The sequence below is a fragment of the Carica papaya genome, chromosome 3 (assembly GCF_054855325.1).
Source record: "Carica papaya isolate Zhongbai chromosome 3, ASM5485532v1, whole genome shotgun sequence".
Taxonomy (NCBI): Eukaryota; Viridiplantae; Streptophyta; class Magnoliopsida; order Brassicales; family Caricaceae; genus Carica; species Carica papaya.
In genome coordinates this window covers 29,184,992-29,199,116 of record NC_142311.1, presented here as the reverse complement: position 1 = coordinate 29,199,116, position 14,125 = coordinate 29,184,992, and the positions used below count along the sequence as shown (strand labels likewise).

The following is a 14,125-nucleotide window of genomic DNA, read 5'->3' as shown; positions in this document are numbered from 1 at the left end:
TTGTAGCGCAGAATGGTATGGGTGCGATCATAACGGCACTAATCACCGTATCCCATCAAAACTCTGTAGTTAAGTGTGCTTGGGCGAGAGTAGTAATAGGATGGGTGTCATCTTGAGAAGTTTTTTGTGTTGCACCTGTCTTTTTGCAGACGGGGCGCTAAACATTACACGCGATCGGAGCCACATTCTGTCAGTTTATTCACTGTCGTGAGTCGCAGCGCCGAATCGCTTAATATTTTTTGTGCATTCATTTACAGTCCACTGCGTGCTAAGAGTGTTATTACCAGTATCTTACATAATAGAACAACGAAAACAAAGGTGCGGCAGGCGGTCTGTTTATCTGGACATGAGTCGAGGCGTCGGGACATTTTGCTTGACATTACAACTAGAAGCTGAGGTGAGATATATGCATAGTGAAACAAATGATTGGAGGGGGGAGGGAAGGAGAAGATGCACATGAATTTGCAGCGCAGATTAGTACGGGTGCGATCTTATTAGCACTAATGCACTAGCCACAATCCACCGGTTCAATCGCAAACGTGAGTCACGGCACTGGAGAATTTTTTTTAATCTTTTTCGTGCATTAATTTATACTTCACCACGTGATAAGAGTGTTATTACGAGCATCTTACATAGTAGAACAACAAAAATAGAGGTGCGGCAGGCAATCCATTCATCTGGGCGTGAGTCGACGCGCTGGTGCATTTTGCTTCATATTAGAACTAGAAGGAGAGAGGCGGTGTGCGCGCACAGCGAAATAAATTATGGGAGGGGGGAGGGAAGGAAAAGAGGTTTATGTATTTGCAGCGCAAAATGGAACGGGTGCGATCATACCAGAACTAACACATTGGATCTCATCAGTACTCCGCAATTAAGCATGCTTGGGTGACAGTAGTACTAGGAAGGGTGACCTCTTACGAAATCCTCGTGCAGCACCCGTCTTTTTATAGACGGGGTGATAAATGTTATGTGAAAATGAAGCCATAGTACTTCAGGCTTGAGGAACAGTACCGGGGCATTTTACTTAATATTTTTCATGAATTCATTTATACCTCCACCACGTGATAAGATTATAAGTGTCTTACATAGTAAAACAACGAAAAATGAGGTGCGGTGGGCGATCCGTTCATCTGGGCATAAGTCGAGGCACTGGGGAATTTTGTTTGATATTAGAACCAGAAGCAGAGGTGCAATGTGTGCACACAACGAAATAAATGACGGGAAGCAGGAGAGAAGGAGAAAGGGTATATGTATTTGTAGCGTGGATTGGGTGAGGTGGGTCAACACTAATGCACCGGATCCCATCAGAACTCCATAGTTAAGTGTGCTTGGGCAATTGTAGTACTAGGATGGATGACCTCCTAGGAAGTCCTCATGTTTCACCCATCTTTTTACGAATGGGGAGGTAAACGTCATGCGCGATCGGAGCCATAGTCCCTCAGTGTGAGTCACGATGCTGGATCATTTTGCTTAATATTTTTTATGCATTCATTTATATTCCACCACATGATAAGAGTGTCATTGCAAGCATCTTAATTAGTAGAACAACGAAAATAGAGGTGCAGTGTGTGATCCGTTCATCTAGGCATGAGTTGAGGCGTCGGGGCATTTCGCTTAATATTAGAACTAGAAGCAGAGGTGAGGTGCGCGCGCAAAGTGAAACAAATGATGGGAGCAGGGAAGGAAGGAGAAGGGGTACATGCATTCACAGCGCACAATGGGACGTGTGCAATCATACTAGCACTAATGCACCGGATCCCATCAGAACTTTGAAGTCAAGCGTGCTTGGATGATAGTAGTACTAGGTAGGGTGACCTCTTGGGAAGTTCTTGTGTTGCACCAATCATTTTGCGAACGGGATGTTAAACATTACACGCAACCAGAGACACGGTCCGCCAATTCGTTCACCGACGTGAATCGCAGTGTTGGAAAATTTTGCTTGATATTTTTTATGCATTCATTTATAGTCTACCACGAGATAAGAGTGTCATTACGAGCATCTTAATTAGTAAAAAAAGAAAAACAAAGATGCAGTGGGCAGTCTGTTCATCTTGGCGTGAGTCGAGGCGTCAAGTCATTTTGCTTAATATTAGAATTAGAAGTAGAGTTGAGGTGTGTGCACATAATAAATCAAATTATGGGAGGGGGGGAGGGAAGGAGAAGAAGTATATGTATATGTAGCGCAGAATGGGACAAGTGCGATCATTCCAGTACTAATGCACTGGATCCCATCAGAACTCTGTAGGTAAGCATGATTGGGCGAGAGTAGTACTAAGGTGGGTGACCTTTGAAAAATTTTCATGTTGCACCCGTCTTTTTTTGGATGAGGTGTTAAACAGTATGCGCGACTGGAGCCACAGTCCGCCAGCATGAGTCCTGGTGCTGGAGAATTTTGCTTAATATTTTTTGTGCATTCATTTATAGTCTGTTACGTAATAAGAGTGTCATTACGAGCATCTTACAGAATAAAACAACAAAAAATGAGTTGCGGTAGGCAGTCCATTCATCTGGGTGTGAGTCGAGGTGCCGGGGCATTTCACTTGATATTAGAACTAGAAGCAGAGGTGCAGTGAGCGCGCACAGCGAAAAAAATTATGGGAGGGGGGAGGGAAGGAGAAGGGGTATATGTATATGCTGCGCGAAATTGGACATTTACGATCATACCAGCATTAATGCACCGAATGCCATCAAAACTTCGTAGTTAAACATGTTTGGCTGAGAGTAGTACGAGGATGGGTGACCTCCTGAGAAGTTCTCATGTTGCACCTTTCTTTTTTGAACGAGGAGTTAAACATTATGCGCGACTAGATCCACGGTCCATCGGTTCATTCGCAAATGTTAATCGCGACGGTGGGGCATTTTACTTTATCTTTTTTGTGCGTTCATTTATTGTCCACAACATGATAAGAGTGTCATTATGGGCATCTTACAAAGTAGAACAATGAAAACAAAGGTGTGGTGGGCGGTCCGTTCATATAGGCATAAGTCGAGGTGCCGGGGCATTTTGCTTGATATTAGAACTAGAAGTAGAGATGCAGTGTGTGCGCATAGCAAAACAAATGATTAGAGGGGGGAGGGAAGGAGAAGGGATATATGTATATGCAGCGCAGAATGGGATGGGTGCGATCATACCAGAACTAATGCGCCAAATCCCATCAGAATTCGAAACTAAGCGTGCTTGGGCGAGAGTAGTACTAAGATGGGTGACCTTTTGGGAAGTTCTCGTGTTGAACCTATCTTTTTTTGGATGGGGAGTTAAATGTTATGTGCAACCGAATCCATGGTTAGCCAATTCATTCGTCAACGTGAGTTGCGGTGCTGGGGCATTTTGCTTTATCTCTTTCGTGCATTCATTTATAGTCCACCACGTGATAAGAGTGTCATTATGCTTACATAGTATAAAAATAAAAAAAGAGGTGCGGTGGGCGATCCGTTCATCTGGGCATGAGTTGAGGCACTGGGGCATTTTGCTTACTATTAGAACTAGAAGCAGAGATACGGTGTGCACTTACAATGAAACAAATGGTGGGAGGCGGGAGGGAATGAGTAGAGGTAGATGCATTTGAGCACGAAATGAGAAGGGTGCGATCATACTAACACTAATACACCGGATCCCATGAAAACTCCACAGTTAAGCATGCTTGGGTGAGATTAGTACTTAGATGGATGATCTACGGGGAAGTCCTCGTGTTGTACCCGTCTTTTTGAGGACGGGGCGTTAAATGTTACGTGCGATCGAAGCCATGTTTTGTCAGTTCACTCGCCTGTGTGAGTCGCGGTGCCAGGGCATTTTGCTTAATATTTCTCTAGCATTTATTTATAGTTCGCCATGTGATAAATATGCCACTTCGAGCATCTTATATAGTAAAAAAAACAAAAACAAGAGATGCAGCGGGTGATCCATTCATCTGGGGGTGAGTTGAGGGGTCGGGACATTTCGCTTTATATTAGAACTAGAAGTAGAGGAGTGGTGTGCACGCACAACGAAATAAATGATGGGAAGGGGGAGGGAATGAGTAGGAGTACATGCATTTGAGCACCAAATGGGAAATGTACCATCATATTAACACTAATGCACTGCATCCAATTAGAATTCCACAATTAAGCGTGCTTGGAGAAGAGTAGTTCTTAGATGGGGCACCTGCTGGGAAGTCCTCATGTTGCACCCGTCTTTTTGCTGAGGGGGCATTAAATGTTACACATGACCGGAGCCACGGTCAGCTGGTTCATTCACTCGCGTGAGTCGCGGCACTGGGGCATTTTGCTTAATATTTTTTGTGCATTCATTTATTGTCCAGCACGTGATAAGAGTGTCATTGCGAGCATCTTAATTAGCAGAACAACAAAAATAGAGGTGCGGCGAGCGATCTGTTCATTTGGGCATGAGTCGAGGCGCCTTGACATTTCGCTTGATATTAAAACTAGAAGTAAACGTGAGGTGTGCGCTCAGTGAAACAAATGATGGGATGGGGGAGAGAAAGAGAAGGGGCACATGCATTTGCAGCGCGGAATAGGATGGGTGCGATTATTCCAGCACTAATGCATCGGATCTCATCAGAACTCTTCAATTAAACGTGCTTTGGCAAGAGTAATACTATGATGGGTGACCTCCTAAGAAGTCCTCGTGTTGTACCCGCATTTAACGTTACGTACAACTAGAGATACGGTCGGCTGGTTCATTAGCCAGTGTGAGTTTCGACGCAAAGACATTGTGTTTAATATTTTTCATGCATTAATTTATAGTCCATCATGGGATAAGAGTGTAATTACGAGTATCTTCATAGTAGAACAATGAAGACAGAGGTGTGGCAGGAGGTTCGTTCATATTGGCATGAGTCGAGGTGCAGGATATTTTGCTCTATATTAGAACTAGAAGCAGAGATGCGGTGTGCGCACAAAGCGAAACAAATGACGGGAGGCGGGTGGGAAGGAGAAGGGGTATATGTACTTGCAGCGTGGACTAGAAGGGGTGTGATCATACTAGTGCTAATGCATCAGATCCTATTGAACTCTGTAGTTAAGCGTATTTGGGTGGAAATAGTACTCGGATGGATGATCTCCTACGAAGTCCTCGTGTTCCACTTGTCTTTTCGCTAACAAGACATTAAAGTTACACGCGATCGGAGCCACAGTCAACCAGCGTGAGTCGCGGCATTGAGGCATTTTGCTTAATATTTTTCGTGCATTAATTTATAGTCCATCACGAGATAAGAGTGTCATTATGAGTATCTTACATAGTAGAATTACCAAAATAGAGTTGCGGTGGGCGGTCTGTTCATCTACGCATGAGTCGAGACGCTTGGGCATTTCGCTTGATATTAAAACTAGAAACAGAGGTGTGGTGTGCGCGCACAACAAACAAATGACGGGAGGGGGGAGGGAAGGAGAAGGGGTATATGTAATTGCAGCGCAAAATGGAAGGGGTGCGATCATACTAGCACTAATGCATCGGATCCCATCGAACTTTGTAGTTAAGCGTGCTTGGATGAAAGTAGTACTCAGATGGGTGACCTCCTGGGAAGTCCTCGTGTTCCACTCGTCTTTTTGCTGATAAGACGTTAAACATTATGCGCAATCGGAGCCACAGTCCCCCAGAGTGTGTCACGATGCTCGAACATTTTGCTTAATACTTTTTGTGCATTCATTTATAGTCCACCATGTGATAAGAGTGTGATTACGAGAAACTTACATACTACAACAATGAAAAACGAGGTACAACGGGCGGTCCGTTCATTTGGGCGTGAGTCGAGGCATCAGAGCATTTTGCTTTATATTAGAACTAGAAGCAGAGATGGGGTGTTCACGCACTACGAAACAAATGAAAGGAGGGAGAGAGAATGAGAAGGGGTATATTTATTTGCAGTGCAGAATGCAAGAGGTGCAATCATACTAGCACTAAGGCACCAGATTCCATCGAACTCCGTAGTAAAGCGTATTTGGCGAGAGTAGTACTAGGATGGGTGACTTTTTGGGAAGTCTTCATGTTACGCCCATCTTTTTACAAACGGGGTGTTAAACGTTACACGCAATCGGAGCCACAGTCCTCTGGCATGAGTTGAGGCGCCAGAATATTTTGCTTAATATTTTTTGTGCATTCATTTAGTGTCCACCACGTGATAAGAGTGTCATTACGAGCATCTTACATAGTAGAACAACAAAAAATGAGGTGCGACAGGTAGTCCATTCATCTGCGCATGAGTCAAGGTGCCCAGACATTTTGCTTGATATTAAAACTAGAAACAGAGGTGCAGTATACGCGCACAGGGAAACAAATGAGGGGAGAGGGGAGAGAAGGAGAAATGGTATATGTATTTGCAGCGTGGAATGGAAGGGGTGCGATCATACCAACACTAGTGCACCGGATCCAATCGAACTCTATAGTTAAGTGTGTTTGGGCAAAAGTAGTACTAGGATGGGGGACCTCTTTAGAAGTTCTCATGTTCCACCCATCTTTTTGGGGATGGGGTGTTAAACGCTACGCGTGACTGGAGCCATAGTTCGCCAGCGTGAGTCGCGGTGTTGGGGCATTTTGCTTAATATTTTTTGTGTATTAATTTATAGTCCATCACGAGATAAGAGTGTCATTATGAGTATCTTACCTAGTAGAACAAAAAAAATAGAGTTGCGGTGGGTGGTTCGTTCATCTACGCATGAGTCGAGATGCTTGGGCATTTCGTTTAATAAGAAAACTAGAAACAGAGGTGCAATGTGCGCACATAGCAAAACAAATGACGGGAGGGGGGAGGGAAGGAGAAGTGGTATATGTATTTTCATCGCGAAATAGAAGGGATGCGATAAAATCAGTACTAATGCATCAGATCCCATCAAACTCTATAGTTAAGTGTGCTTAGGCGAGAGTAGTACTAGCACTAATGCATCAGACCTCCTGGAAAGTTCTCGTGTTGCACTCTTTTTTTTTTACAGACAGGGTGTTAAATGTTACGGACGATCGAAGGCACGGTTTGCCAGTTCATGCACAAATGTGAGTCGCGGCGCAAGGGCATTTTGCTTAATATTTTTTGTGCATTCATTTATAGTCAACCACGTGATTAAAGTATTATTACGAGAACCGTAAATAGTAGAATAATGAAAACAGGGTGCGGTGGGCAGTCTGTTCATCTAGGCGTGAGTCGAGCTGCCGGGGCATTTCGCTTGATAATAGAACTAGAAGCAAAGGTGCAGTCTGCATGCATAACGAAACAAATGGTGGGAGGGGATAGGGAAGGAGAAGGGGTATATGCATTTGCATCATCAAATGGGAAGGGTGCGATCATACCAGCACTAATGCACCGGATCCCATCAGAACTCCCCTTTTAGGGGTGCCTGGGCGAGGGTAGTACTAGGATTGGTGACCTTCTTGGAAGTCCCTATGTGCACTTGTGTTTTTACGGACGTGGCGTTAAATGTTACGCATGATAGGGAGCCGTGGTCCGCCGGTTCATTCGCTGGCATGAATTGCGGCACCAGGGCATCTTGCTTAATATTTTTCGTGCATTCATTTATAGTCCACCATGTGATAAGAGTGTCATTATGAGCATCTTAATTAGTAGAATAACAAAAATAGAGGTGTGATAGGCGATCCGTTAATTTGGGTGTCCGCCAGGGCATTTCCCTTGATATTAAAACTAGAATTAGAGGTGTGGTGTGCGCGCAAAATAAAACAAATGATGGTAGGGGGGAGGGAAGGAAAAGGGGCACATGTATTTGCAGCGCGGAATGGGACGGGTGCGATCATAGCAACACTAATGCACCGGATCCCATCAGAACTCAACAGCTAAACGTACTTGGGCGAGAGTGGTACTAGGATGGGTAACCTCCTCGGAAGTCCTCGTGTTGCACCCCTCTTTTTATAGACGGAATAGTAAACATCACGTGCGATCGGATCCACAGTTCGCCAGTTCATTCTCTGACATGAGTCGCGTCGCTGGGGTATTTTTCTTAATATTTTTTGTGCATTCATTTATAGTCCATCATGTGATAAGAGTGTCATTATGTGTATCTTACATAGTAGAACAACAAAAATAGAGGCGCGACAGGTAGTTCGTTTATTTGAGAGTGAGTCAAGGTGCTGAGGCATTTCGCTTGATATTAGAACTAAAAGTAGATGTGCTGTGTGCGCGTATAGCAAAACAAATGATTGGACGGGAGAGGGAAAGAGAATATACAACGTGGAATGGGATGGGTGCGATCATACTAGCACTAATTCATCGAATCCCATCAGAACTCTACAATTAAGCATGTTTGGGCGAAAGTAGTACTAGGATGGGTGACCTCTTAGGAAGTTCTTGTGTTGCACCTGTCTTTTTTGGAGGAGGCATTAAATGTTACACGGGATCGAAGCCACAGTCTGCCGGTTCATTCACCGACATGAGTTACGGCACTGGGGCATTTTGCTCTATCTTTTTTGTGCATTCACTTATAGTCCACCACGTGATAAGAGTGTTATTACAAACATCTTATATAATACAAGAATAAAAAAAGAGGTATGGCGGGCGATCCGTTCATTTAGGCGTGAGTTGAGGCATCGAGACATTTCACTTAATATTAGAACGAGAAGCAGAGTGTGGTGTGCACGCACAACGAAACAAATACTGGGAGGGGGAGGAAAAAAGAAGGGGTATATATAGTTGCAGTGCAGCATGGAACGACTGCAATCATACAAGTACTAAAGCACTGGATCCCATCAGAACCTCGCAGTTAAGCGTGCTTGAGCGAGAGTAGTACTGGGATTGGTGACTTGCTTAATAGTCCACATTTTGCACCAGTCTTTTTGCAGACGAGGCATTAAACTTTACGCGTGACCGAAGCCACAGTCCACCAGTGTAAGTCGCGGCGCCAGTGCATTTTGCTTAATATTTTTTGTACATTCATTTATAATTCATCACTAGATAAAAGTATCATTATGAGTATCTTGCATAGTAGAACAACAATAACAGAGGTGCGGCGGGCGATACATTCATCTGGACGTGAGTCATGGCACCGGGGCATTTTGTTCTATATTAGAACTAGAAGCAAAGATTCAGTGTGAGCGCATAGCGAAACAAATGACGGGAGGGGGGAGGGAAGGAGAAGGGGCACATGCATTTACAGCGCAAAATGTTACGGGTTCGATCATACCAGAACTAATGTACCAGATCCTATAAGAACTTTACAGGTAAGCATGTTTGGACGAGGGTAGTACTAGGTTGGGTGACCTCTGAGGAAGTCCTCATGTTAAACCCGTCGTTTTGCAGATGGAGAATTAAACATTATGCGCCACCGAAGACATGATCTGCCGGTTCATTTGCCGACTTTAGTCACGTCGTATGGGATTTTGTTTAATATTTTCTGTGCTTTAATTTATAGTCTATCACGATATAAGAGTGTCATTACAAGTATCTTGCATAGTAGAATAACGAAATAAAGGTACAGTGGGCGGTCCATTCATATAGGTGTGAGTCGAGGCGGCAGGGCATTTTGCTCTATATTAGAACTAAAAACAGAGGTGTGATGTGCACGCACAGTGACATAAATAACGGGATGGGGGAGGGCAGGAGAAGGGGAATATGAATTTGCAGTGCAAAATTCAATGGGTACGATCATACCAGCACTAATTCACCGAATCCCATCAGAACTCCTCAATCCTACGTGCTTGTACAAGAGTAGTACTAGGATGGGTGACCTCCTGGAAAGTCCTCCTGTTACACCCATTTTTTTGCAGATGGAAAGTTAAGCATTACGCATGTCCATAGCCACGGTCTACTGGTCCATTCGCCAGCGTGAGTCGCGAGGCTTGGGCAAATTACTTAATATTTTTCCTGCATTCATTTATATTTCACCATATGATAAGATTGTCATTACGAGCATCTTAATTAATAGAATAATGAAAACAGAGGTGCGGCCGACAGTTTGTTAATCTGGATACGAGTCGAGGCACCAAGGCATTTTTCTTGATATTAAAACTAGAAATAGAGGTGTGGTGTGCGTGTACAGTGAAATAAATGATGGGAGGGGGGAGGGAAGGAGAAGGGGTATATGCATTTGCAGCGTTGAATGGGATGGGTGCGATCATACCAGCACTAACACACCAGATCCCATCAGAACTCCACAATTATGCGTGCTTGAGCGATAGTAGTACTAGGATGGGTGGCCTCTTGAAAATTCTTTGTGCTGCACCCGTCTTTTTGCGGACGGGGCGTCAAACATTACACATAACTGGAATCAAGGTCCGCCAGTTCATTCGTCAGTGTGAGTCGCGTCGTCAGGACATTTTGCTTAATATTTTTGGTGCATTCATTTATAATACACCACGTGATAAGAGTGTCATTGTGAGCATCTCACATAGTAAAACAATGAAAATAGAGGTGCAGCTGGCAGTCCATTTATCTAGGCGTGAGTTGAGGCGCCGAGACATTTTACTTGATATTTGAGCTAGAAGGAGAAGTGTAGTGTGCACACACAACGAAATAAATAACGGGAGGGAGGGGAAAGAGAAGGGGTTTATGTATTTGCAGCACAAAATGGAACATGTGCGATCATACCAATACTAATACATCTGATCTCATCAGAACTGTGCAGTTAAGCGTGCTTGGGTGAGAGTAGCACTAGGATTGGTGACCTCTTGAGAAGTCCTCGTGTTGCACCTGTCTTTTTGCTGATGGGGCGTTAAACATTATACACAACCTGAGCCACGGTCCGATGATTAATTTATCTGCATGAGTCCAGTGTCAAGACATTTTTCTTAATATTTTTTTTCAATTCATTTATAGTCCACAATGTGATAAGAGTATCATTACAAGCATCTTAAATAGTAGAAAAGTTAAAATAGAGGTGTGGCAAGTGGTCTAATCGTCTGGGCATGAGTCGAGGCATTGGGGCATTTCACTTGATATTAGAACTAGAAGTAGAGGTACGGTGTGCGCGCACAGCGAAACAAATGACGGGAGGGGGGAGGGAAGGAGAAGGGGTATATGTATTTACAGCGTGGATTGGGAGAGGTGCGATCATACCAGCACTAATGCACCAAATCCCATCAGAACCCTGCAGTAAGCGTGCTTGGGTAAGAGTAGTACTAAGATGGGTGACCTTATAGGAAGTTTTCATGTTACACTCGTCTTTTTACGGATGGGGCATTAAATGTTACGCAGGATCGGAGCCACAGTCATTTGGGCATGAGTTGAGGTACCGAAACATTTCGCTTGATATTTAAACTAGAAGGAAAGATGCGGTGTGCACGTACAACGAAACAAATGACGAAAAAGGGGAGGGAAGGAGAAGGGGTATATGTATTTGCAACGAGAAAAGGGAAGGGTTACGATTATACTAGCACTAATGCACTAGATCGAACTCCGTACTTAAGCGTGCTTGGGCGAGAATAATACTAGGATGGGTGACCTCCTAGAAAGTCCTCGTGTTGCACCTGTCTATTTGTGGAAGGGGTGTTAAAAATTACTCACGACCAAGTACACGGTTCGCCGGTTCATTTTCCAACGTGAGTCATGGCATAGGAAAATTTTGCTTAATATTTTTCGTGCAGTCATTTATAGTCTATAACGAGATAAAAGTGTCATTACGAGTATCTTATATAGTAGAACAACGAAAATAGAGGCGCGGCGGGCAGTTCGTTTATTTAAGCGTGAGTCGAGGGGCCAAGGCATTTCACTTGATATTAAAACTAGAAGCAGAGGTGCGGTGTGCGCGCACAACGAAACAAATGATGGAAGTAGGGAGAGAAGGAGAACAGGTATATGTATTTGTAGCGCATAAATAGGCGGATCGATCATATTAGCACTAACATACCAGATCCCATCATAACTCCACAGTTAAGCGTGCTTGGGTGAGAGTAGTACTAGTGTGGGTGATCTACTGGGAAGTCCTCGTGTTGTACCAGTCTTTTTGCAGACAGGGCGATAAACGTTACGTGTAACCAGAGCCATAGTCCGCCAGTGTTAGTTGCGACACCGGTGCATTTTGCTTAATATTTTTCATGAATTCATTTATAATCCACCACGTGATAAGAGTGTCATTACGAGCATCTTACATAGTAGAAGAACGAAAAATAAGGTATAGCGGGCGGTCCATTCATCTAGACATGAATTAAGGTGCTGGGCCATTTCGCTTGATATTAGAACTAGAAGCAGAGGTGCAGTGTGCATGCACAACGAAACAAATGACGGGAGGGGGCAGGGAACGAGAAGGGGTATATGTATTTGCAGTGTAGATTGGGAGAGGTGTGATCATACTAGCACTAATACACCAGATCCAATCAGAAACCCACAATTAAGCGTGTTTGGGCGAGAGTAGTACAAGGATGGGTGATCTTGTGGGAAGTTCTCATGTTACACCTGTCTTTTTATGAACGGGATGTAAAATTTTACGCACGACTGGAGACACAGGCCGCCGATGTGAGTCGTGGCGGTGGGGTATTTTTGCTTAATATTTTCTGTGCATTCATTTATAGTCCTTCACATGTTAAGAGTGTCATTACGAGCATCTTAATTAGTAGAATAATGAAAACAGAGGTGCAGCGAGCGGTCTGTTCATCTGGGCGTGAGTCGAGGAGTCGGGGCATTTTGCTTGATATTAAAACTAGAAGCAGAAGTGAGGTGTGCGCGTACAGTGAAACAAATTACGGGAGGGGGCAGGGAAGGAGAAGGGGTATATGTATATGCAGCATGGAATTGGACAGGTGCGATCATACCAGACTAATGCACAGGATCCCATAAGAACATTGCAGTTAATCATGCTTGGGCGAGAGTAGTACTTGGATGGGTGACCCCCTGGGAAGTCCTCGAGTTGTGCCCTTTTTTTACGGATGGAGCATTAAACACTACTCGTGACTGTACCAATGGTCCGCTAGTTAATTCACAAACGTTAGTCGCGGCACTGGAGCATTTTGCTTCATTTTTTTTTGTTCATTCATTTATAGCCAACCACATGATAAGAGTATCATTACGAGTATCTTATATAGTAAAACACTGAAAAAAGAGGTGTGTGCGCACAACGAAACAAATGACGGGAAGGGAGAGGGAACGAAAAGGGGTATATGTATTTGCAGTGAAAAATGAAAAGGGTGCGATCATACTAGCACTGATAAATCGGATCCCATCATAACTCAGTAGTTAAGCGTGCTTGGATGAGAGTCCTAAGATTGGTGACCTCCTGGGAAGTTTTCATGTTATACCCATCTTTTTGTAGACAAGGCATTAACCGTTACACCCAACTGGAGCAACGGTCTGCCGGTTCATTCGCAAACGTGAGTCGTGGCGTCGGAGCATTTTTGCTTAATATTTTTCGTGCATTCATTTATAGTCCACCACATGATAAGAGTGTTATTAAGAGCATATTACGTAGTAAAACAACAAAAATAGAGCTTCGGCAGGCGATCCGTTCATCTGGGTGTGAGTCGAGGCGCTGTGGCATTTTGCTTGATATTAAAACTAGAAGAAGAGGTGCGGTGTGCGCGCACATTGAAACAAATAATGGGAGGGGTGAGGGAAGGAAGGGTACATGCATTTGAGCACGAAATTAGAAAGGTGTGATCATATCAACACTAATGCACCGGATCTGATCAGAACTTCACAGTTAAGCACGCTTAGTCGAGAGTGGTACTAAGATGGGTGACCTCTTGGGAAGTTCTCGTGTTGCACTAGTCTTTTTGGGGTCAGAACATTAAACATTACGTGCGGTCAGAGCAATAGTCTGCCGGTTCATTCACAAATGTGAGTCACAGCGCTTGGGCATTTTGTTTAATATTTTTCACGCATTCATTTATAATCCACCACGTTATAAAAGTGTCATTATGAGCATCTTACATAATTGAACAATGAAAATAGAGATGTGATGGGCAGTCTGTTCATCTTGGTGTAAGTCGAGGCACCGGGGCATCTCGCTTAATATTAGAACTAGAAGTAGAGGTGTGGTGTGCGCGCACAGCGAAACAAATGATGGGAAGGGGAGGGAATGAGCAGGGGTATACGTATTTACAGCGCATAATGGAATAGGTGCGATCATACCAGCACTAATTCATCAGATCCCATCAGAACTCCGCAGTCAAGCGTGCTTGAGGGAGAGTAGTACTAACAAGAATGACCTCCTGGGAAGTTCTCGTGTTGCACCCGTATTTTTGCAGACAGAGCGTTAAACA

The 14,125-nt window shown here is 44.0% G+C and overlaps 4 pseudogenes; all 4 read left to right on the top strand.

The window, feature by feature from the left end:
* Window positions 1-1,724: 1,724 nt before the first annotated feature.
* Window positions 1,725-1,843, top strand: LOC148268111 (5S ribosomal RNA; annotated as a pseudogene).
* Window positions 1,844-2,650: 807 nt separating this feature from the next.
* Window positions 2,651-2,769, top strand: LOC148268110 (5S ribosomal RNA; annotated as a pseudogene).
* Window positions 2,770-3,118: 349 nt separating this feature from the next.
* Window positions 3,119-3,236, top strand: LOC148268109 (5S ribosomal RNA; annotated as a pseudogene).
* Window positions 3,237-7,723: 4,487 nt separating this feature from the next.
* On the top strand, window positions 7,724-7,842 carry LOC148268108 (5S ribosomal RNA; annotated as a pseudogene).
* Window positions 7,843-14,125: the final 6,283 nt, after the last annotated feature.